Raw genomic sequence first — 22727 nt, forward strand, 5'->3', positions numbered from 1 at the left:
AGTAATACTTTATGTAATAGGAAAGAGAGAAATTACTCAAAACTTCCTTTAATCTTAATAGCTGGTGTTATCAGTTTTGAAAATCTGATGCATACTTCTCCACATTAGGGATAGACATCAGTTCCAAGAGAAACATTGTGGGGCGAACTCTTGGTGGTGGCAAGGTGCCTTTCTTCCGTCATCCAACTGTATTTCTCAAAATATTTCTCATCAATGTCAAAGGGCCCTCCTCTGTTACCACATTTCGGTTTACAGACAGCATAAAGCTTTCACAGGAAAGCTTTAAGTCTTTGTTCCCAAATGTTTAAACCTACTTTTTTTTTTTTTTTTTTTTTTTCTTAAAGAGGGAGTGGGTAGGGGCAGAGGAAGAGAGAGAGAATCTTAAGCAGGGTCCATGCCCAGCACAGAGTCCAACAATGGACTCACTCTCAGGACGCTGAGCCAAATCTGAGTCATGATCTGAGCTGAAATCAAGAGACAGACATTTAACGGACTGATCCACCCAGGTGTCCCTAAACCTCTAGTCTTTAAAAGGCCTTTTCTCTATTTGCTCTGCTCCCTCAAGTAAGGGTCTTTTACCTACTTTTATTTTTTGTCATTTAAAATCTGTGTTTTCTGTGTATTTCTGTAAGTTACAAGTTTAACATACTTGTAACTTCTACAAATAGTTGATTTAAAAAAAATAAAGATAGCTTTCTTTTCTGATTAGCAAAATATTACATGTTCAGTGTAAATAGTTCAGGCTATAAATAACCACTTTTCAATAATATATACTTCTATTTATATTTTTTTACAAAAATGAGAACATTTATTTCACTAACATTACCCCTTAGAGATTCTTGTCCATAATGGAGAGAACTGGTTACTTCTTAATGAAGAGTATTCCACTGTGTAACTGGTATCTTAATTAGTCCATCCAGTCCCATAATTCCTAATATCAAATTTGTTTTCTATTCTCATTCCCTGAAACAGTCTCCCATTCTTGTACACACCTTTGTGCTCACCCACAAGACTATATCTACAGTATGAAGTCTAAGATGGGGAAAGGCATATACATTCTTTAACTATGTTACGAATTGCCAACTGACCCTGCAGAGGATAAGATCCTGCACCAACACTGTGGGAGTGTATTTGTATATAATTTTATCTCCATAGTCTCCCCAATGTTGGGTGGTAGCATTTTTTAAAAAATCAAATTAATGAAAAATAAGACTTTTATTATTTTCTTTGAATTCCTTTTATTTCTTGGGAAATCAATGACTGTTTTCTGCCTTTGAGGTAATACTTAGAAAACATTTCATATTATTTCCTCATATGGCCTTTTCTCTGCACACATGCATCCCTGGTGTGTCTTCCTCTTCTTATAAGGACACCAATCATTTTGGATTAGGGCCCCACGCTTATGATCTCAATCTTAAAGACACTTTTAAAAGATCTATTTCCAAATAAGTCACATCGGGTGTTAGACTTCCACATATGACTTTTGGGGACACAGTAAAAAGGCAGCCATCTGCAAGCCAAGGAGAGAAGCCTTGATAGAAACCAGGCTTGCCTGCACTTTGATCTTGGACTTTCCCTCCAGAGCTTTTTTTTTTTTTCTTTAAAGATTTTATTTATTTATTTGACAGAGATCACAAGTAGGCAGAGAGGCAGGCACAGAGAGAGAGAGAGGGGGAAACAGGCTCCCTGCTGAGCAGAGAGCCTGTTGCAGGACTCGATCCCAGGACCCTGAGTTCATGACCTGAGCTGAAGGCAGTGGCTTTAACCCACTGAGCCACCCAGGCACCCCTTCCCTCTAGAGCTTTGAGAAACAAATTTCTGTGATTTTAAGCTACCCAGTCTGTGGTATTTTGTTACGGCAACCTGAGCGGACTAATACATTTCCCCACCTCAAGATTAGAATATTATAAATCTAAATTTTCATCTTGTGCTTTATGGTCTTATTTTCTCAGTTGCAATCTCTAATTTTAAATGTCAAATAAAATTGGGATATATTTTGGTGTAAATGGGAGTAGGGCTTCAACTTTATATTTTTATAAATGCTAAGTAAGCCATTTGTTCTAAAAGATTTTTGGAGAATGCATTCAATGCACTGATTTGAAATGTCACCTGTAGTACTTGCTAAATTCCCACTTGTGTCTGCTTCTGGACTCCTTAATCTCCTCCACTGATATCCTTGTTTCTTCTTATGCTGCTATCACACTCTTTCAATTGTCACATCTTAGCAACATGGTTTAATATGTCTTTGGCAAATTCCTAATCATTACTCTTCTTACTCAGAATATTTCTAAATAATCCTACATATTTCATCTTCCAAAGGAATGAGGATTATATTGTCACATAAAAACAAAGCATAAAACAAGCAAAAACCAGATGGCATCTCTTTAGTATATTTACAAATAAATTCATAGAAAATACATAGAAAATACAATTACCTACTCTAATATTCTAATGCCCTTTGAGGTCCTTCACTTAGTGGGTCAGTTTTTGTTTTCTCTTCCTACATACAGGTTGTATGTATTTCTTGCTAAATTTATTCTTGGTTTCCTTTGTATGGGACCTGGACTTTAAGATGAGAGGCCCTGAGAAGTTGGTTGGAGTCTGAAATCTAGCCCTCCTTCTTAGGTCTGGTTTATTTCTAAAAACATCATTCTTGAAGAACTTTGATAAGCTTCTGATCAATTTTGTTCTTGAGAACACCATCATTTAAAATACAGAACCAGAAACGTTGAAATGGGAGGCTTCTCCCTGCATTGCTACGTTCACCTTGTCAGTGATTCTCAGGAGCTGCAAACGTGACCTGAGAACGGGCCTGCAAAGCTGTGGTTGCTTAGCAACAAATGGGCCTAGCTCCTCCTTTCCCCATTCTTCTAGAAATAAAGGCTTAAGCCTCAGGGCCCTGAAGGGAAACATCAGTAGTAAGGGGCCTTTCTTCCTTAATCTGCCTTTGCTTACTTCCAAAACCCCTTGCTGCATTCCAAGCTTTGGTCACAGGATGGATTTATAAAGGGAAGTCTCATCACACGTGGGAGGGGACCTGCCCGGGAAAGTACCTCCTAGAGGTTAGGGTGCCAAGAATTCCCAGCTCTCCCTATTCTCCAGGATCACATTCTTCCCTGTCAGGATCCCAATTCGAACCAAAACAAAACAACAACAATGACAAAAAAACAAAAAAACCCCACAGCTTTCATAGAGGACTCTGCTGCTGTCACAGAATGGTCTCAGAGCAGGAAGCAGGGGTAGAAACCACTTCCTGCAAAAGAGATGTACTATATCCATGCATTTTCTTGTCTGTTCCCCACAGGGTATCCCAAGCCGAAGGCAGGCTTCCTTCTGTGTGTTCCTTCCTTTGCTGTACTTCATTTCAGGCTGCAAAGAGTTACTAGTTCACTCCAACAACACTCTTTCATGTAGCTCATTTAATCCCCAATTTAAGAAATGAACCCATCCTCTCCCAAAACTTTCTCAGCCATGGCACAGTGCAGACCACTAGCCAGACCATGGCTTAGCTGTCCTTGGTTAGGTGTCCATCTCTGATCCAAGCTGCTGTACCTGGAGGGCAAGGGATGGGGAATATGGCCTTTATTTGTCTTCAGGATAGCAATTAGCTTTTATATCCTACTGTCCTTTATCAACTCTTGAGTCACTTTGTTTCAGTTTCTCTCTTTTATTCACTATAAAGACTACTTCCAACCTACTTTGAAGGTGCTCCTTTTAAAGAAATGAGTTGTTTAAGATCATTTTCATTTACATTCCATAATTTAAAGGAAATGCATTAAATCATGTAATAAAAAAATCGGCATTTATGGGACACTCTGTATGTGCTAGGGACTATCATATTCCCTTTTTATAGAAGTGATATATTATTATTTAATCCCTGCACGTGGGATGTTTATCATCTCATATGATAGATAAGAGCACTGAGGCACAAACAGGTTAAGAAACCTGTGAAGTAGCCACAACTAGTAGTAGTCAGTGACCCAGGATTGTAACCCAGGGTAACCGATGCAGAGCAAGATTTTACTGCCATCTTAGTTCCAATTTTCCATGCAGTGTCCTCTATTTTGAATGTTTTGCCTTGGGGTCCATATTTTCTTCTCCAGTTCCACTGGTCCCCTTATTCCTTTCAGACTTACCCCTTCATAGGGGAGGGATGCACTTCGTCCTCTGAGGGAACTCAGGCAACTATCAAAGGCCCCATTCCAGAAACAGTGAGGAGTGCCCTGGTGCTCACTTTACATTCCAGGGATGCCAGCGAGGCCTTGGAATGCTGTTGAACTCTGGTATGAGGCTCCGAGGCCCCATCCTTTCTCAGAGCTGGCCTGTAGCCAGTGGGATCTTTGATATTCTCAGGGCTTGCCAGAATTTCCTCTATTTTCCATAGGACACTCCCAAGAAATGGCATCTTCTTTTAATTTGCTTCTAAACTCTACTCTGGAAGAAAGTCTGACATTTGTGATGTGTGTTTGATATCCTTTCCAGAGCAAGCATCCTCCCACTCATCCCACGCCACCTTATCCCTGCCATTGCTTTATTCTGTTCAAAAGGTACTTTTTTGGTTGGGGGTGGGATGTGTGTGTGCCCTTAGGCCACCATTCTGAAATTGTGAGTTTCTTTTTGCTTCATCCGAGTCTAGGTAATCTTTAATTTATTGGTATGTACATGAGAAACATTTTTCAGCTGCCGAATATCGCCATTAAAACATGCCTAAATATTTTAGAAATGAGCAATCAGCAAAAACGTATTGTTTCTGTACACAGACCACATTTAACTAAGGTGCCTAGAAACTAGTGTTAAAGAAAAATAACAATAATGGTAATAATAAATTATAATGTTAATATTTCATATAATAAAACCATTAAGTATATGCATATATTATAAATTAATACTTACCTACCAGGAATCTAAATGTCATTATAAATGCTACATATTTATCAAAAAATCCCATTGAGACCAGGAAAAACATTAAAAGAACATTAACCTACTATATGGCACAAAGTTCACCAGTTTCTCGTTTGTAGTTTTGTATTCTGGGATATAGTAATGAATTAGACTCTGGATGTCTGACAAAATTTCACTGACTCCAGTAAAAGTCAATGGAAGTTTTGCCTGAGTCAGATCATGTTCCTTAAGTTATTTAAACACTAAGTATGAATTTGGACTAATAGATAGAAGAGAAATTGATTAAGGTCAAGCAGTTTATAATTAATGTGTAGACCAATAAGAGCTGTAGAACGTATAATTCCAAAAGCTATTGTAAAGTAGGACAAAATACTGTAAAAATTAACTGGAAGAGCTTTCACTGAATTGTGTATTTTATTGAAAAAAGGTAAACAGAATGATGTAATGATATCTTCTTTTAAAGGGATTATGCTAGCTTAAAAATGCTCATAATCCATGTGGAATTGTCTGCTACAAAAATGAATTCCGGGAGTTCTACTACTACTAATATATACATCTATATTTATGTTCCATGAGTATTTCACGAACTAGTATAAGAAAATAACTTAAGCCTTTCTGCTACAGAAATATAGCAGTAAAGAAAGTCTAAATATAATACTACTAAGCCTCAAAACACAGAATCCTTTCTCACCACTGAAGTCCTAAAAGGAGGATGCAACATAGTCAGAATTACTTCGGTTTTGAAAACATCAATTATGAAAACCATTAGGATTGTGTTTTTACCAGCAACTGCTTACCACATATCTGGGAATTTGGTATAATTTTCACAAATGAGGTAGCTAATGCAGTTTTATGCTATAACCTACCTCAAAATAGTACCATGCCTCTCAAGGAGCATCCTAGGTCTTGGAGATATTGAGTACCACACAGGAAATTATATCTATGCTCTGCAGGAAAAAGAAAAATATCACAAGACATGTAAACCCATGAAAAGAAAGGCAGGTAGAGCAGAAACAGAGAACAAAAAGAACAGAAAGAGGAATATAAGTTTAAAAAGTGAGAAAATTATGACTTCTATTTCACCATAAAGTAATTGTTCTGGTTTTAATGTGAAATATTTTTCACTGTTACTTAGTTTTACTTCATACATCTTCCAGGAAAAAAAATCACTTAAAAAATGATGGCGTTATGGCTGAAAGCTAACCTCATGCCCTCAGTGAGAGGGTAATTAATTCGGACAGCGTTTAGCATCCAGTTGTAACCCTGTGATCCTTACATTTACCTACAGACAAATCTGGTTCATGACTATTTGGAATATAATTTTTCTACACTGAATCATTTCCATAATAAATTACTTTAGTGGCTCTTTTTATTACATCTGAAATTATTGCTTTACTTAAAAAAAAAAAAACTAAGGTAAAAGGAGTCTTCCTTACCATATTTTGAAAAGGATTTTTAGAAATCTCCCTTCACCTCTCAGTCTCAACTTTGAGGACTGATCAAAACTTATATATTGATATTTCTTATATACCAATATTGTCCTCCCCGAGAAGGTACCCAAAGAGTGTATATAATTATTCAAGGCAACCTGGTAATCTCTCTTGGAAACACAACTCCTGAGCCACTACATCTCAGGAGATATGTACGATGTGCCAACTTCTCAGTCCAACAAGAAGAAATTAAAGAATTTCAAGATAATAAAGTTAATCTTTACATGTGTTGGGGAACATGTTTAAAAAGTAGAATGTTTCTAGCTTGCTACAACTGACACTGGTCTGGATCTAAAAAAGTTGGGACTAATGACACATGATTTTCCCAGCCATGTGGACTTTGAGACAGATAGCATGCAATATGGCATAGGACACCTTTTTTTTTTTTTAAATGAAAAGGATCCAGAAAGAAGGACTACTTCTGTTTAACAAACTCCAGGGTCAAAACAGACAGATGACTGAATAGATGAATGAAAAAGGCCTGTGTAAGTATATATGCCTGGTCAAGAGGGTAGTGGGGACAGTGGCAAATTCAAGAGAGCTTGTCCTGTCTAAAGGATAAGACTAATGTGCTGGTGTAAACACACACACACACACACACACACACACACACACTTTTTCATGCAGAGCCATTTATTAAATATTTATTAGCACATTCCTACTGATCAACACTCATTCCCCCAATATCCTCATTCATTCCTATGACTTTAGAACCTTATATCAAACAACAGCCAATGTTATATCCCAGTCCAAACTACCCCTCTGAACTCCATATTGTCATATCCAGCTGCCTATTTCACATCTTCACTTGGGCATATAGGAGGAATCTCGAGCATAACAAGTTCCTGATCTCTGATTCTGCCTTCTGAAATCCAAATAGGGTCTCCCCTCATTCTTTCCCATCTCAGTAAATGGCTCCACCATGTCTGGTTGCTCAAGTCAAAACCTTCAAGCACTCCTTGAAACATCTCTTTTTTTCCTATCCTTAAATCCAATCCATGAGTAAGTCCTGTGGGTTTCCCTTTGAAATATGTTTAGGATCAGACAACTTCTCTCCATGTCCATCATCACTACTCTTATTTTATCTGAAAGATTGAAAATAGCCTTAACTGTCTCCCTGCTCTCACTCTTGTTTCTTCATATTCTCTTCTCCACAAAGCAACCAGAGATTCTTTCAGGTATTGAAATAAATAAAATATAAAGTGCCCCCAGATACTTTAGCCCCAAGATGATCTTAACTGGGGGGAAAAAGGCTATTCGGGGCTCCTCCACTTCAGAGATTTGCCCTCTTTTTTCCATCTGTCTCGATGTTACTATTTATGCACATTAGTCTCATCAGAATCACAGCTATGCACCAGGCTATCATTGTCTGACGTACTATATTTGCTCTCTTGTTAATTGTTCATCTTGTGCCTCCAGCATGAAAGCTCCAGAAGGGTGGGCTTTGTCTGTGTTCTTCACTACTCTGTCCAGAGAGGTAAGAACTGTTTCAGGCACAGAGTGATTGTTCAATAATGGATCAATCCATCAACTGAAGGATCAATGGCTAGATGGGAGAAAGGAAGGATAGATAAATGAACAGTTAAAATCTAAATCCAGGGGCAGGGTGGCTCAGTTGGTTAAGCGTCTGCCTTTGGCTCAGGTCGTGATCACAAGGTCCTGGGATCGAGCCCCATATTGGGCTCCCTGCTCAGCAGAGAGCCTGCTTCTCCTTCTCCAGCTACCCCCCTTGCTTGTGTTCCTTCTCTTGATATCTCTCTCTGCCATAAATAAATAAAATCTTTAAAAAAAATCTAAATTCAGGCATGTAATCTCAAAGTTTATGCTCTCACCATTAAACGATTTCACTCATAGATGGCATCAGATCTTGAAGGCCCTTAGGAGTCAAAACAAAGAGCTTCAATTCTATTCTGAGATCAAGAGGTTATTGAAGGGTTTTAAATAGAAGAGTGACACAATTGGATGCACACTTAAGAAAGACTACTTTGACAGCATTCTTGAGAATATTTTGGTTGGAGGGAAGCCATTTAGAAAGATTTACAATAATCTAAGCAAGAGAGGTCGGGGGCCTAATATAGGGTTGTAGCCATTGAAAAGGAGAGAAAAGGACGAATTAAAAAGTTGTTTTAAAATGGTTTCCTAGGAATTGATCATTGATTGGCTGTGGGGGGCAAGCAGAGTGAGGAGTTAAGGATAATTTACATGTTAAATGTTTCATTCTCTGTAATAGATTGGCTTGGGAAAGAATTAGTTCCATGTGGTCATGCTGAGTTTATGTTTGTTGGACATCTACATGAAGTTATCATAAGGCAGCAACACAGAGGTCTAACCTAGGGCTGTAGATTTTGAAGAGTCATTTACTATACAGATTATAGCTGGAGTTATCGAAGAAGAGATCATTCAAGAACACCATAAAGATTAAAAGTTGAAAGAATCTAGGATAAAAACATGAAGAAAATATGTATGAAGCAGGCAGAGGAAGAAAAACTTACAACGGAGAATAAGCAGTCAGCGGTAAAAGAAAAACCTATTGTTGCTTGCCAGAAAGAACTAAAGCAGTTGACTGAGGTGCCTAATATATTCTCAAGAAGTAGTATATACCAGGAGACTGTGAATCAAATTACACCATCATTCAAAAAAGCTAATGTGTAAAACCATCAGAACAGAGTAGATGGACAAGCTGGAAAGACATAATGGGTTGATCAATACAATGTCATGCTTGGTATTAAATATGGTATATGATAAATAAGCAATAACGGATAGCAAGGTGCTGGGAAATGTCGAGTAGAGAAAAGATGACAGAGGAAATAAAAGAAAGGGGAATGAAATATCATACCAAGGCTAACAGCCCATATAACCGTTCTACCTCAATCTTCCCACTGCACTCACTTTTTATTTGTAAAGTTTTGCAACACTTTGAAATCTCTGATGGTTACTTCTTACCAACATCTACAGGAGGGGGGGTAGTCACCAAACATATATGTATCTCACTATAACTGTATTGTACACAGTGAATCGTGTTGTTTATTGTTAATTCTCACGAGAAAGAAGTAGTCATTCTGATAGCAAAATCAGCTAATTTTTGATGATTGTTTCAGAGTATTATTATAAGATCTCTGACATTGCTCTTTAACAATTGTGAATGCATTTTCTCAGCATAATTGTACATAATAAAGATACTCAGAATAAAAGTTGAGATTACATTTTAAAAATATGTCTTGTTTAGCAATAGCTTACATTTATTGAGCAATTTTTGTAACTCGGGAATCTTTTAAGTGCTATACACATGTCAACTGATTTAGCTTGCACGATGACTCTGTACAGGGATTTTATTATGATGCTATTTTACAAACGAAGAAGCTGAGGCACAGGGTGTTTGAGTTCAATTTTTTTCACTTATTTTGCCTATATTGTTTTATCATGTTGGCCATTCATTTATCAATATTTATTTATTTATTTATTTATTTTTAGTGAGAGCTAAATCTCTCACCAGATACATTACACCTCACAAAATGACAAAAAATATTATCTCCATCATTTTATATGAGTATTAAGTTGTTATAACAATAGAAACAAATTATATTGTGTTGCTTTTTGAACTGAACAGTAACACAGAAACTGAACTCCATAATGAAGCACTTATACATATAGATCTTAATATGAAATAAATATAAAAATGCGATCAATATTTAATCTTACAAATATTTCCATTTGTAAATGGAATTCCATTTCCAACCAAAGGGACTTATTTCCATTTCCTGGTGAGAGAACCCCCAGAGATCTCAGCTGACAGAACCTATGACTAGAAGGCAACACAGCTAGACCAGTACTCCCCAAAGTAGATCCTGAATGCCTAGTTTCTTTGCACTGAAATTATTTAAAGGGTATGCAGCTTCCAGCTTCATCTTATTTTTACCTTTTGTTGCCATAAATTTCAAATTTTCTGTAATTTCTCACAGCCTTGATCAATGTAATTACTAATAAGTATTTTTGGCTACAATGTTACTTTTAGAGGATATTGATAATCTAGGTATACATTGCATTTTATATTCTATACTTAAAATACATATAATACCTTGTCTATTCAAAATAAAAGACATTATGTATTTATATTTTAATATTTTCCATAAAGGGACTAAAATGTCATGTATATCTGATAAACATGGATAAAATACTGAACATAAAAGGTGAAAGAAGAGGGGCGCCTGGGTGGCTCAGTGGGTTAAAGCCTCTGCCTTCAGCTCAGGTCATGATCCCAGGGTCCTGGGATGGAGCCCCGCATCGGGCTCTCTGCTCAGTGGGGAGCCTGCTTCCTCCTCTCTCTCTCTGCCTACTTGTGATCTCTGTCTGTCAAATAAATAAATAAAATCTTAAAAAGAAAAAAGGTGAAAAAAGAGCTTGGAGTGATTAAGTCAGATAGCAAAGTCACTGGTTTGAATTTAATAATATTGAATAGATCTCTGCAATTTAAGTAAACGACAATTGAGTATGGAGTAAATAAATGAACGAGTCCTTCTAGTCCCAATTCTGTTCTAGAGAGAGAAATAAACATGTAGAGATGCTGAAGAAATGTACATACATTTGTAGAAATACATAGTAAGATATGCCTGTTAATGAATGTTTCTCAGGGAAATTTACCTCAGAAATCCATGACTAATTGTGAATGAATTTGCAGTAGTAGGACTAGCAGGTATTGGTTTGCTTTATTCACAAGATTGGTTTGTTCTTTTTCTTCTTTTTCCACTAACTCATTTTTAGTCCCAAAAATAAGTACAGAAAGGAATGGAGAGAGACAGATACGGTGTTGAACTGTTCAGCATCTTGACTGTGGTGGAAACAGGAATGAACAGAGGTGAGGAAACTGTAAAGACTTCAAATGGGCATGGGCATGCCCACACACTTACAAATGAGGAAAAGTAACTCTGGGAATCTGAATAAGTTTTCTGAAATGTTCAAATGTCAATATCCTGGTTGTGATACTATATTATGGTGTTGCAAAAATGTTACCATTGGGAGAGACCTAACGAAGTGTAGGGGGATCTCTATTATATCTTACGAGTGCACATCAGTATATAATTATCTTGATGAAAGTTTCAATAAAAGGTAATTAATTTTAAATTGGCTTTACTAAATAGTAAATAAAATAAAAATCAAATTAATTTTTATAATCTACATTTTATGAATTTAAAATTTTTTCGTGTATTAAATTCACTGTAAAGTCCACACTGTTTACTTTATTGAAAAAATAACTTATGTAATTATCTTTTTTTCTATAACTTTGTTACTCTCTTTAAGGGCTCATCTATTTGTTAACTTTCTCATAAATAGATTTAACTGTTGCATGGGCACATGACTGAAAAAGAGTCCAGCAAGGTTTTATCTACAGCAGGGTACATGGGAAAATTTTGAAGCCACAAATACAATGTTTTATTGCACCTGAAAATAGAATAAATGATTTTTTACATGGAAATAACTGCAATTGCTTCCCAATGTGGATGGTAACAACAGTTATTTAAAACAATATTGTAGAACAATAAGGAGGAGGAGGAGACAAAGAGGAAGAAGATGAAAAATCCAGTTATCACTTGTGAAGTATTTTTTACATCTGGCATGAATCTAGGTGCTTTGCTTTATTAATTTATTTGTTTTCTGTAACAATCTTATAAGATTAATAATATAATTGTCTCCATGTTATAGATGAGAAAACTGACACCAACAGAAATTAATTCTGTCAAGGCAAAACATCCAATAATGACCAAGGTTTAAATTAAAAGCAAGGCAGAATTCTTTTGATCTTTAGCTATCTTCAGTGTTTGCAAATCCTCACATAAATCTCTCCTTTACCCAAGATGAGTCTGTACTGGCTAACTAAAATTTCAAGATACTTAGCTTTTGGGTAGAATTACATCAACAGAACTGATGATAATACTGATTATTTTTTGCTAATCTTTAGAACTTCGTATCAACTGTCATGACATTTTAGAAATGGGGTCTGTGGGGAAGAAAATAAAAAAACAGAAATTACTGTTACAGCATTTCCAATGGAAAAGAAGAGAAACAAGCAAACAAAAAAAGTCAGATGACAAAACAATGAGGGATTCATAGTTAGTTTAGTCAACAGTTTTAGAATTATTAATATGTGTTAACTACAGCATGATGATAATGAGATTAAATGCACAAGTTCATAAATTTGATTTATTTATTTTGCAAGTATTTATTAACATTATTATGTGCAAAGCATTATTCTGAGAGCTAGGAAAAACATGGAAATATGTAAATTGCAGTCCTTGCCCTCAAGGAGCTCAAAATCTGTGCAGAAAGATAAGAAGTGTAGGCAAATAAATTCAATGCAAGTCAGTATGTGCTGAGATTCAAATAAATGGGAAAAATAAAATAAAATATTTTAGTAGGTGAGTACAAATGTAATTCAGAAAGGTGTTTCAATTATGATACTTAACTGGGCTTGACAATAAAGGTAATTAGTTGACTTACAAACTCAAAATATCACTAGTAGGGGAAGGTGCAGGTAAGGCTTGATCCAGCAGCTCTATGCATTCACTAAGGAGTTTTTATTTCTCTCTCCAGTTTTTTTTCTAGTGTGGCAAACTCATTCAAAGTCTAGTTAACCTTGTCATTACAAAATGGTTACCAACAATGACAATAAGCAGGTGGGAGGGAAATAGAGAGTGAGAAAATGACTGAATTTCTTACCTCAAATACCAATTAAAGTCTTGGACTTCCTTCTAACTGAACTACTGAAGTCCTTTACTGACCCTTGGCCAATCTTTCTGACCAGGGGAATCCCATATATGAAGTTGCCCAAGGCATTGATTCACATGACCCATCATCCATGAGCCAATCTCTGCTACACCAGGTCCTACGATTGTGTCACTCAAATGGGCATCAGCTAATCAGAGTTCAACCTTAAAGGAGCTGAAATGGTTTAATTTCACGCAAACCATGTGGCTTCTAGACAAAAAGGATTGTGTAGAAAGAATACTAGGGGGAGCCAGTTGTGTTCACTGCAGTCTGTTCCATACATCCATACACACCCTCCTTCCCATATAAAAGCCCTCTTGGAAGAGGTGGCATTTGAGGTGAAACCATCGAAGAATAGAAAAATAAATACACAACATTCTTTTCTTGATGATTTCACGAGGCATTTCAAAATCTTTTATAAGTTAAGGACATCATTATATTTAACTTACTGCAGTGAAGAAATGATGAAATGTCAGTTATTCAAGTCTCCCAGGTAATCATTCAGTTTCAGAGAGGGAAATCTTTTTCTAGAGGTAGAGTTGTTTTGGCTTCCGTCTTACCAAGAATTTCCCTCCCTGCTTTCCACTTCTCCATGTAACCACTCAAACTCAAGGTTTCCAAAACTGAAACCTGACCAGTTGCATGGGTGAGGGTGGGTGCTTAACGTACTATGAGACATTCTATTCTAGATATTAAAACTGGCACTTGTGAACCCATGTTTGTGGGGATGCTTGCCTCTTCTGATATCCGGTGCCTGCAAATGTTTCTGATGCTCTCAAAAGGCCTCTGAATCAATTTCTCCCCCTAATTCCTGTCATTTACGTTAGCTGTCTGAGGCCCAAAACTCCCCCCGCCACCACTTCCCAACTTTCAAATTTGATTTTATCCTTCGGTTTCCATTTCCCACAATGAATCTTTTTTTTTCTATTATGTCTTATAAATTTCTATTTCACTTATTTAAACTCCCCTTTCTCAGTTCCTTATTTATAGTTGTCACCAAAATATGTCAAAGAGGAGCCATCATTTTTTTACCTTACTTCATTTCCCATTCTCCTTAAACAAGACTGTATTTCTTCAGAAAATACTGCATTTAGCCTCTAGTGATGATTGCACCTTTGTTTGCCATTCTCATATCACTCAATGGGGGAAAGAGAAATTGACTGGTTTGGGGGGTGTCCAGCTCTTTAACTCACTATTTTTATTCCATTTTCCTTCCTTTGATGTTTAAAATATCCAAATAAACCACTTTTTAACATTTTTTTGCATTTCCTTCTTTTTCTCTGCCTTGAGCTCCCAAAAGATGTTGATCTTTTCTTGTTATTTTCAGAATTGGGTTCATATTTTTCTCCTGGTATTTAAATATGGGTGCCATTCTCAATCATTTCCAACTCTTTATTGAAAGCTCACTTTATATAATTAATTTCAAATTCTTTGCTTTCTTCAAATCCATTAAGTTCTATATCTCCCCCATAATGGCTTTCCACCAACATGACCAGCTCTCTACAGATGGCATTCTCACAGGGTTCAGACTCACCAGAATTTCAAACTAGATCCTCTCTTGTTGACCCATAAATTTACCTGCCATCTATCCCTCTCCCAAGTACTGACTCTTCCCCTCCATCCAGAGCTTCATCATTTGATCCCTTCCATTTCTCCTGGTCCAGCTGACCCTTCTTGCTACAATCTTCTAAGTGCCAGGTTTCCCCCCATACCTCACCCCAGAGTGAAGCTTTGGCTGGCCCTTCAAGGCTTTCCTTACCTGTTTCTAATTTTCACTTACTCTCTCCCTGTTCCCCAACACAAACTACACATTCTGTCTAAACTGGTTTAATTACTACCCCATGGACACATCAGTGAATATTTTTACCTTGTAATCTCAGTCCTCCCTCTTTCCTGGAGGAAGAAGTAGTTGCAGGAATAGGTTATTGCTACTTTTATGTTTATGCAAATTTGCTCACTCTCTAAGGAATCACTCAATTTCTACCTCCACAAGAGTTTCCCAGCCCATTCAAGCAGAGTGGCCCCTCTCTTTTGAACTCTACAGCACTTGTCTATACTACTCACTTGGAACTTTATCATATCGGTTTTATGATTATTGAATCTTTCATATGTATATATGGGCTATTATTCTCAACAGCATAAGATCCCTGAGGGTAGGGGTGATATTCAATATTTCTTTGTATCCTCTACCCAGTGCTAAGTGCAAAAGAAGAGCATAATGCAGTACTGCTGAATGAAGTAAATGAAGAAAAACTTTGTTCTAAGGTAGTAAACCCCAATTCTGGTTTCCTATCATATGGCTATACTACATTTTGTATGTACTAATATGTATGTATGTATGTACTAATATGCTTTAGTGAAAGAATAATAGAACAACGTAAAAGGAAAGCACTCAAGTTAATTAAATTAAGCTTTCCACGAATGTGATGTCATCATCAAGCTTGCAGGCTCTAGAATCAACAAAACCTGGGTTTGAATCCAAGCTTATTAAATGTTTGAGGATGGGCAAATGTCTTAACTTTTCTCTAAGACTCAGTTCCTCATCTTTAAAATGGAGACTGTAATACTACCAACCATAAGGGATTGTTTTAAAGATTAGAGCCAAGTGTTAAGTTCTCAGCTGAATACTCAGTAAATGCTCAAGAAATATTATTATTATTATTATCATCATCAGATATCCATAATATAAAGAAGATCCATGATATATTAATATGTATATTTTACAGCAGTTTAGTTTGCAAAGACCTAAAATCTTATGATGTTAAAAAAAAAAATGAGAATTCTCCAGGATTTTTTAAGAAGCATTTTTTTTTTTTTTTTACATTAAGTTCCACCTCCACTACAAAGATCTTCCAGAGCCATCCTAGGGAATGAGAATCCTCTGTGAAGATGATTGCTCACTGCATTTCCTACATATCATCAGAACCACTGCTATTTACAAGACTTTCTACATTGTATCTTCCTTAGCCAGCAGCTATTCTCAACTGCACAGTAAACCCCATCATGTGGATGCTGTAGATTTCAGTAAGAAATGGTTTACTATGTTCTAAGCAGGAGCAATTAGCTTTTGTTCACTTTTTGGACCCTGAGTGTATTTTCCCTACATAATCCACAGCTTTAAAAATGGGGAACTAATCATGAATTTCTACCTCCTGAAATTTCTTTCTTCTGCTGACAATTCAGTGCCTCTTCTTAATCTTTTATACACAACAGAAGTGACCAAGTTTTTCCATTGACTGCCCACGATGTGGCAGGCACGATTACTACATGGAGAATTAGGGACCTCTGCCCCCAGGGAGCTTAAGGTTTGAGTGGCAAAGGGGCAGCCACATTGCCTTATTTTGTGTTTATTTATTCTTCTTTTTGGATGATTGGGCAGCAAGCTTCTAAGCTACTACATCCAAAGACTGGTGACCTTCCTAAACTTTCAAAGAGTGGTCTACTCCTCAGGATGTGTCTTCTTTCCTGTTCTATACTGACAAGACATTCCAGTAGACTCCAGGTTCTCTCTCAAGAAGCAATAAATAGGGGCGCCTGGGTGGCTCAGTGGGTTAAAGCCTCTGCCTTCGGCTCAGGTCATGGTCCCAGTGTCCTGGGATCAAGCCCCGCATCAGGCTCTCTACTCAGCAGGGAACCTGCCTCCTCCTCTCTCTCTCTGCCTGCCTCTCTGCCTACTTGTGATCTCTGTCTGTCAAATAAATAAATAAAATCTTTAAAAAAAGAAGCAATAAATAGAAATTGTCAGCCTCTTGGGTATAGTGATGACAAGTGGTATCTTAAACAAAGCTGAGTGTTTATCAGCTCCTAAAATACTTGCTCAGAGGGGCAGTTTTCAACTCTCCTAAATCTACTTAAGGAGACCAGAGGTCAGAGCTCTGAATTCTTATTTTAACTAAATCCCTGGAATATGGCAGTGGTATCTTCTTACATAAATCTTAGAATTATTTTCCTGGGCTGTTGAAGTTACATTAAATGCACATAATTTCAAAAAATTAAAAACAGGGGTGCCTGGGTGGCTCAGTTGTTGAGTGTCTGTCTTTGGCTCAGGTCATGATCCCAGATACCTGGGACAGAGCTCCACATTGGGCTCTCTGTTCAACAGGAAGCCTGATTCTCCCTCTTCCACTCCTTCTGCTTGTGTTCCCTCTCTCGCTGTGTCTCTCTCTGTTAAATAATAAATAAAATCTTTTAAAAAAAATTAAAAACAAACCAAATCCAACCAAATAAAAGAACTTTTAATTCGGTTTGAGACGTATTGAGAATTAAACAGTCCACTCTTTGTACTATCTTTGCAACTATATATCCATAAATCTAAAACTATTCTAAAATAAAACTTAAAAAATAAAAGGTTTCTGGTCAAAAATGGTAGAAGAGAGTAAGTGTCATTTTTCTCCCATTTTAGTCTTTCTGTTGCTTCAGACCCATTTCTACTATGAAGCCATTGGGCAGGAACCTAATATCCTATTCACCGCATAAACTGCCTTATAAGATGTTTCTTCTTTTTCTTTTTAAGACTTCTTAATTGATTTGCCAAGAGTCAAGCAGAGAAAAAAATAAAAGTCATTCTAACCTTCATAGCAGATAAAAAAAAGACTTAAGTGCATTGACATAATGTGTTGTCCCTCATATATAATCGTAAGGCTGACATACTGTCAATAGCACTCAGCTTAGAGCTGAGCCCCAGTGACAGGCAGATTCTGGGCTATCCACAAGGGGCCAGAGAACACATTCCCTGAAATATGGGCATGAGGCTTGGCTGGGAGCAGGACTGGGGCTAAATCTGATTCCAGTACACCTAGATGAAAAACAAAATAGTGTTAAAGACAAATTAGGCACAAGGTATGAAATTCTTACCACTTTGGGGCAGGATGCTTACCAAGAATTGAGCTAGGACTGAAATTGCCAACAGTGGTCCAACAGCATATTCTTTGGCGTAATGGTTTCCAAGTGATGTAGGTGCACCCCAAGGGGTCTGCAGAAAAGTCTCTTGGGGTTAAAGGAAGAAAACATTAGAACTTGTACTTATATGTATTTTTATCTAAAAAGAAGTACATTGAAATGGATTGATATTGACTATATGGGTTGACACGGACACCCTCCCTAGATCTATTCAAGTGCAACCTGATAGAGAAGAACACTGTTTTCTCCCACCTTGCTTCCATTAGAAGGAACTTTCCTAGGCAAATTTTTAGTTTTTCCACCCCTCTGACTCAGTTTAAGCAGTATTACCTCAGCAGTCTTCTCTCTTGGGGAGGCCAGCCCTCACCTAGCAATGCCCAGACTGAATGGGTAAGTCTGCTAATCCTGGGGCCCTGTTGATCCACTTGATTCTCACACTATACAAATGTCCTGTAATCTAGATTTTTAGTAATTAAATGATAATTTCACTTCATATGCCCATATCATTTTATTTCATCATTTGTTGAAGATAAAGACGCCCCATTAGGGACCCCATAATATCACGTTTTTCCGAGGGAGATGTAGGGTTCCACAATTAGAAGCTTTGACCATGGTACTTTCATTCATTCATTCATTCATTCATTCATTCACTTTCAGGCTCTCATAGTTCACACGGGTGTGAGAATGGTTTTATGGCTATGCCAGGTGTCTGTCTTCCACTCCTCCAGCTCTACTCTTCCTCCTTTTTACTCTCCTTGCTGCCCTGAAAGACTGACCTTAGTGGGTACCCTGCCAGCTTCTGGTTGGTGACATTATCTGTGACAACCAGTGGCAAAAGTGCCTTATAGACACTTGCAAAAATATAAGCAATTTTTCATGGTCGAGGTAATGTTTAAACAATGATTGAAATAGTAATTACTTCAAAAAAATTTCATGCTGTGGAGGGCACATCGGGAAAAGGAACTTTTGGAATGATTTCTACTACAATTTTTTTTTTTTTTTTTGTAGGTGAAACAGTGTGAGTGAATCTGCCATGTTTAAAAATATCTCTCCTATCCTGATACTTAGAAAATTTAAAAACAGAATTTTCTGACTTGCTTAAAAATATTGTAATGACTTTGAAGTGTATTTGTCGAAAACAAAATAGTCAACCCTTGGATTGCTTTTTAAGAATTACTAATTGACATCAGGGAAGATGGAAACTTAAATTTATAAGCAAAATTTCAACAAAATCTTTGTGTAAACTTCTGGAAAGGACTGAAAACTAAGTATCATAATTTTTTTAGAACTAGCCAATATTTCTTCCATTTGGTTCTACCTCTAATTGTAAGAGGTATTTTTCAGTAGTTAAGGGAAAGCATTAGGAGATTTTGACTACTGCTTCAATTTCCTTGCTGGTTATGGGTCTGTTCAGGTTTTCTGTTTCTTTTTCTTTTAGTTCTGAGAGTTTATACATTTCTAAGAATGCATCCACTACTTTTCTTTTCTTTTTTCTTTAAGATCTTTTATGTATTCATTTGAGAGAGAGGGAGAGAGAGAGAGAGATAATCAGAGGGAGACCCAGAGGGAGAGAGAGAAGCAGACTCTCACTGAGCTGAGAGCCTGACATGGGGCTTGATCCCAGGACCTGCAGATCATGACCTGAGCTGAATGCAGATGCTTAACCATTTGAGCCATCCAGACAGCCCAGAATGCATCTATTTTCCCCAGATTGCCTAATTTGTTGGCACATGGTGGCTCATAATATGTACTTATTAAAGGAAAGCATTAAAATAAACTGAACTTCTAAATAGACCTTTTGATTGTTGCAGCAAAAAGTTTTAAACCAAGATTTTTTAAAAATATAAGTTTTGATAGTACAAAATAAAATCATTTAATACGGAAGGAACTTAGTTCTGTTAATCATTTAGTGGTATGCCACTGATCATGAACCCACAATAATGTGTAATGTGAACAAAAATAAGCTTTAGTGTGTTAAGGCACAGAGATTTTAGTGTCTAGTTACAGGAGATATCCTCCCTTGGAAAGTATAGACATTGGTACTTCAACATGTTCTTCTGTTGTAATAAATCCAAGATAAGTGCCATTGGCTTAGAGATCAGCCAGGAGAAGGTAAGAATACAGAATAGCAGGTTAAATGTCTGGAGAGTTCTGCTGTGCCTCAGGAAACTTTCAGAAAAGTTGTCATGGGAAAACATGGAAGACAGACCACAAATCTCCTGAGCCTATAGCTTGGGGGAAGTACTAGGACCTGTCAACTCAACGGTGTGTTGGCCACCACTTACACAAGAAAAGCATGTAGCTCAGGTGAGTTTGGGTCAATTTGCAAGCTAAGAATTGTGAGAGTAGAAAGTTCAGGGATGGACTGCCTGGGTGGCTCATTCAGTTAAGCATCTGCTTTCGGCTCAGGTCATGATCCCAGGGTTCTGGGATCCAGTGCCACATCAGGCTCCTTGCTCAGTGGGGAACCTGCTTCTCCCTCTGCTGGCCACTCCCCTTCTCTCTATCTCTCTCAGACAAATAATTTTTTTTTTTTTTAAATCTAAAAAAAAAAAAAGAAAGAAAGAAAATAAGTTCAGGGATCAAGGGCCTTCCTTAGAAAAGTTGATAGCTTTGGGACTTGAAATAAAAAATGGCTCTACATGACACAGAGCCAGTGAGATTTCTCAAACGATTCAACCCTTCAGTAAACATCAGAGAAGTTAGCATATCCTTTCATAGCATACAGTTTCAGCCATTAAATGGAAGAAAAAAAATATGGGGCCAGAAAAGAAGAAATAAACCAAGTTTAATAACTATTAAAAAACCTTGGCACATGGAACTAACTGAAAGTAAATAGATCAGAAACTTACCAAAACAGTTTTTAAAGAAATTGTAGTGCCAAAGAAACCATGAGCCAGGGCTAATAAAAGACCTTAAAACCACCCTTGGAGAGGAAGAGAGATATGAAAGCAGCACAGTCCACAAGGAGAAGATATTCTTCCACAACCATTTCAGATATTTCTGTGGAAGATAATGGTTAAGGAAGAAACTCTCAGAAAGGAGCCCAGGGCCACAGAAAGAGGAATCAGGGACAGAATAAGAAACTCTTCACATCTTGGTTAATCACCCTTCACAGGGCCTTTCCAGAAGGATTTAATAATTTCTACAGTTCATTGACTGCTATGTATATCCTCTTTTCCCCTTTTTTAACTGGAAGCTTTTATTGAAGTTATAGTGGGAAAAAGGATGCAGAGCACCGGACCCAGGGAAGGCTACATGATTTGCATGCCCCAGTGCAAAATGAAAATTTGGGATTCTTGTTCAATAAGCAGGGAAAAGTTGCCATTGAAAGTACCTTATCCTTTCTTTTACACTATATTTTGACTTATCGTCGTCTTTTATATTTGCTACTTAATGTCACTCTAAATAAAGAAATATTTAATTTTACTATTCATGTTTTCATTCTGCAATACCAGTTTTTTTTTTTAAAAAGATTTTATTCATTTATTTGACAGACAAAGATCACAAGTAGGCAGAGAGGCAGGCAGAGAGAGAGGAGGAAGCAGGCTCCCTGCCGAGCAGAGAGCCCAGTGCGATTGGGGACTTGATGCAGGACCCTGGGATCATGACCTGAGCCAAAGGCAGAGGTTTTAACCCACTGAGCCACCCAGGAGCCTCTGCAATGCCAGTTTAAATGCAAATATAAGAGCATTCAATTCAAATGTGGAATTAATAAAATTATACAATTCTTATTTTGTGACCCAAACATGCATATGTGTTTTGTTCTTCAGAGAGAAGTAGAAATGCTACATACAATAATGCATGGTCTCTCAGGCTTATCAATGCTTTGCTTACTCAGCCATAGATACAGCATGCTTACCTTGTACTCAGCATTGAGTCTTGCTAAACTCCCAAGCATCATAGGTCCACCGGGATTCTGCACTCATGAGCAACACGCACTGCATATGAATGGGGCAACGTGGAACAAAGGGCACACATATTGCCCATACCTGCTCTGCTTGTGTGCCTGCTCCGTTATCCCACTGGACTTCATTTATAAAACACAAGTTCAACAGTAATAATATTAGTAACTTCATGAGGTAAGAGCAAAGCATTAAACCAACTGCTGGGGACATCTGAGTATGGGGACCCACGTAACCACACAGGCCACATACTCATGAAAGCATTCCTTCCTGGACTTGAGAGAGCCAAAAAACACATGAGCCCGGAGATTCTAGGCTTTGAGCAGATTCAGTGACTGGATGGGGCCTTGGATGATCTCATCTGGGAGATGAGGTGTAAGTTCTTGTGGGAAAAAAGAGTGGAATGATTTTTTTTCTCCCTCCCTCTCTTCCTTCCTTCCTTTTTTTTTTTTTTTTTTTTGTGAATAAGAAGATATACTGTTGTATTCATCAAACCTATTTCCTTTTTCCTTCAGGGCACACAGTTAGGCTATAGTCTCAGCTTTCTTTGCTGTTAGGTATGCCATATGACTGAGTTTGTCTAATGGAATGTGGGCAGAAGGGATGCAGGATGGTTCCGTGGCTGTCCCACAGAAACTTCCCCCTGTGATTCTCTGTTTTCTCCCTTTTCTTGTCTGCCAGGCAGATGCAGAGGAGCCAGTGGAGGACTCCAATCCCCCCTAGGGATGATTGAGCAAGTTTGGAAATCTGAATCTCACCAAACACTTCAAAC

The 22727-nt window shown here is 37.4% G+C and overlaps 1 long non-coding RNA gene across 1 annotated transcript in view; it reads right to left on the reverse strand.

Moving 5' to 3' along the window:
- LOC116869218 overlaps positions 1–18131 on the reverse strand; it is a 36455-nt gene extending 18324 nt beyond the window's left edge. Inside the window, exons 1-2 of the long non-coding RNA XR_004382981.1 lie at positions 18028–18131; positions 5769–5849 (exon numbers count right to left, since the gene is read on the reverse strand). This is a non-coding gene — a long non-coding RNA (uncharacterized LOC116869218). The remainder of the gene's footprint in view (positions 1–5768; positions 5850–18027) is intronic.
- Between the last annotated feature and the right edge of the window lie 4596 nt (positions 18132–22727).

Source organism: Lontra canadensis, unplaced genomic scaffold (assembly GCF_010015895.1).
Source record: "Lontra canadensis isolate GAN:19392208 unplaced genomic scaffold, GSC_riverotter_1.0 scaffold18, whole genome shotgun sequence".
Taxonomy (NCBI): domain Eukaryota; kingdom Metazoa; phylum Chordata; class Mammalia; order Carnivora; family Mustelidae; genus Lontra; species Lontra canadensis.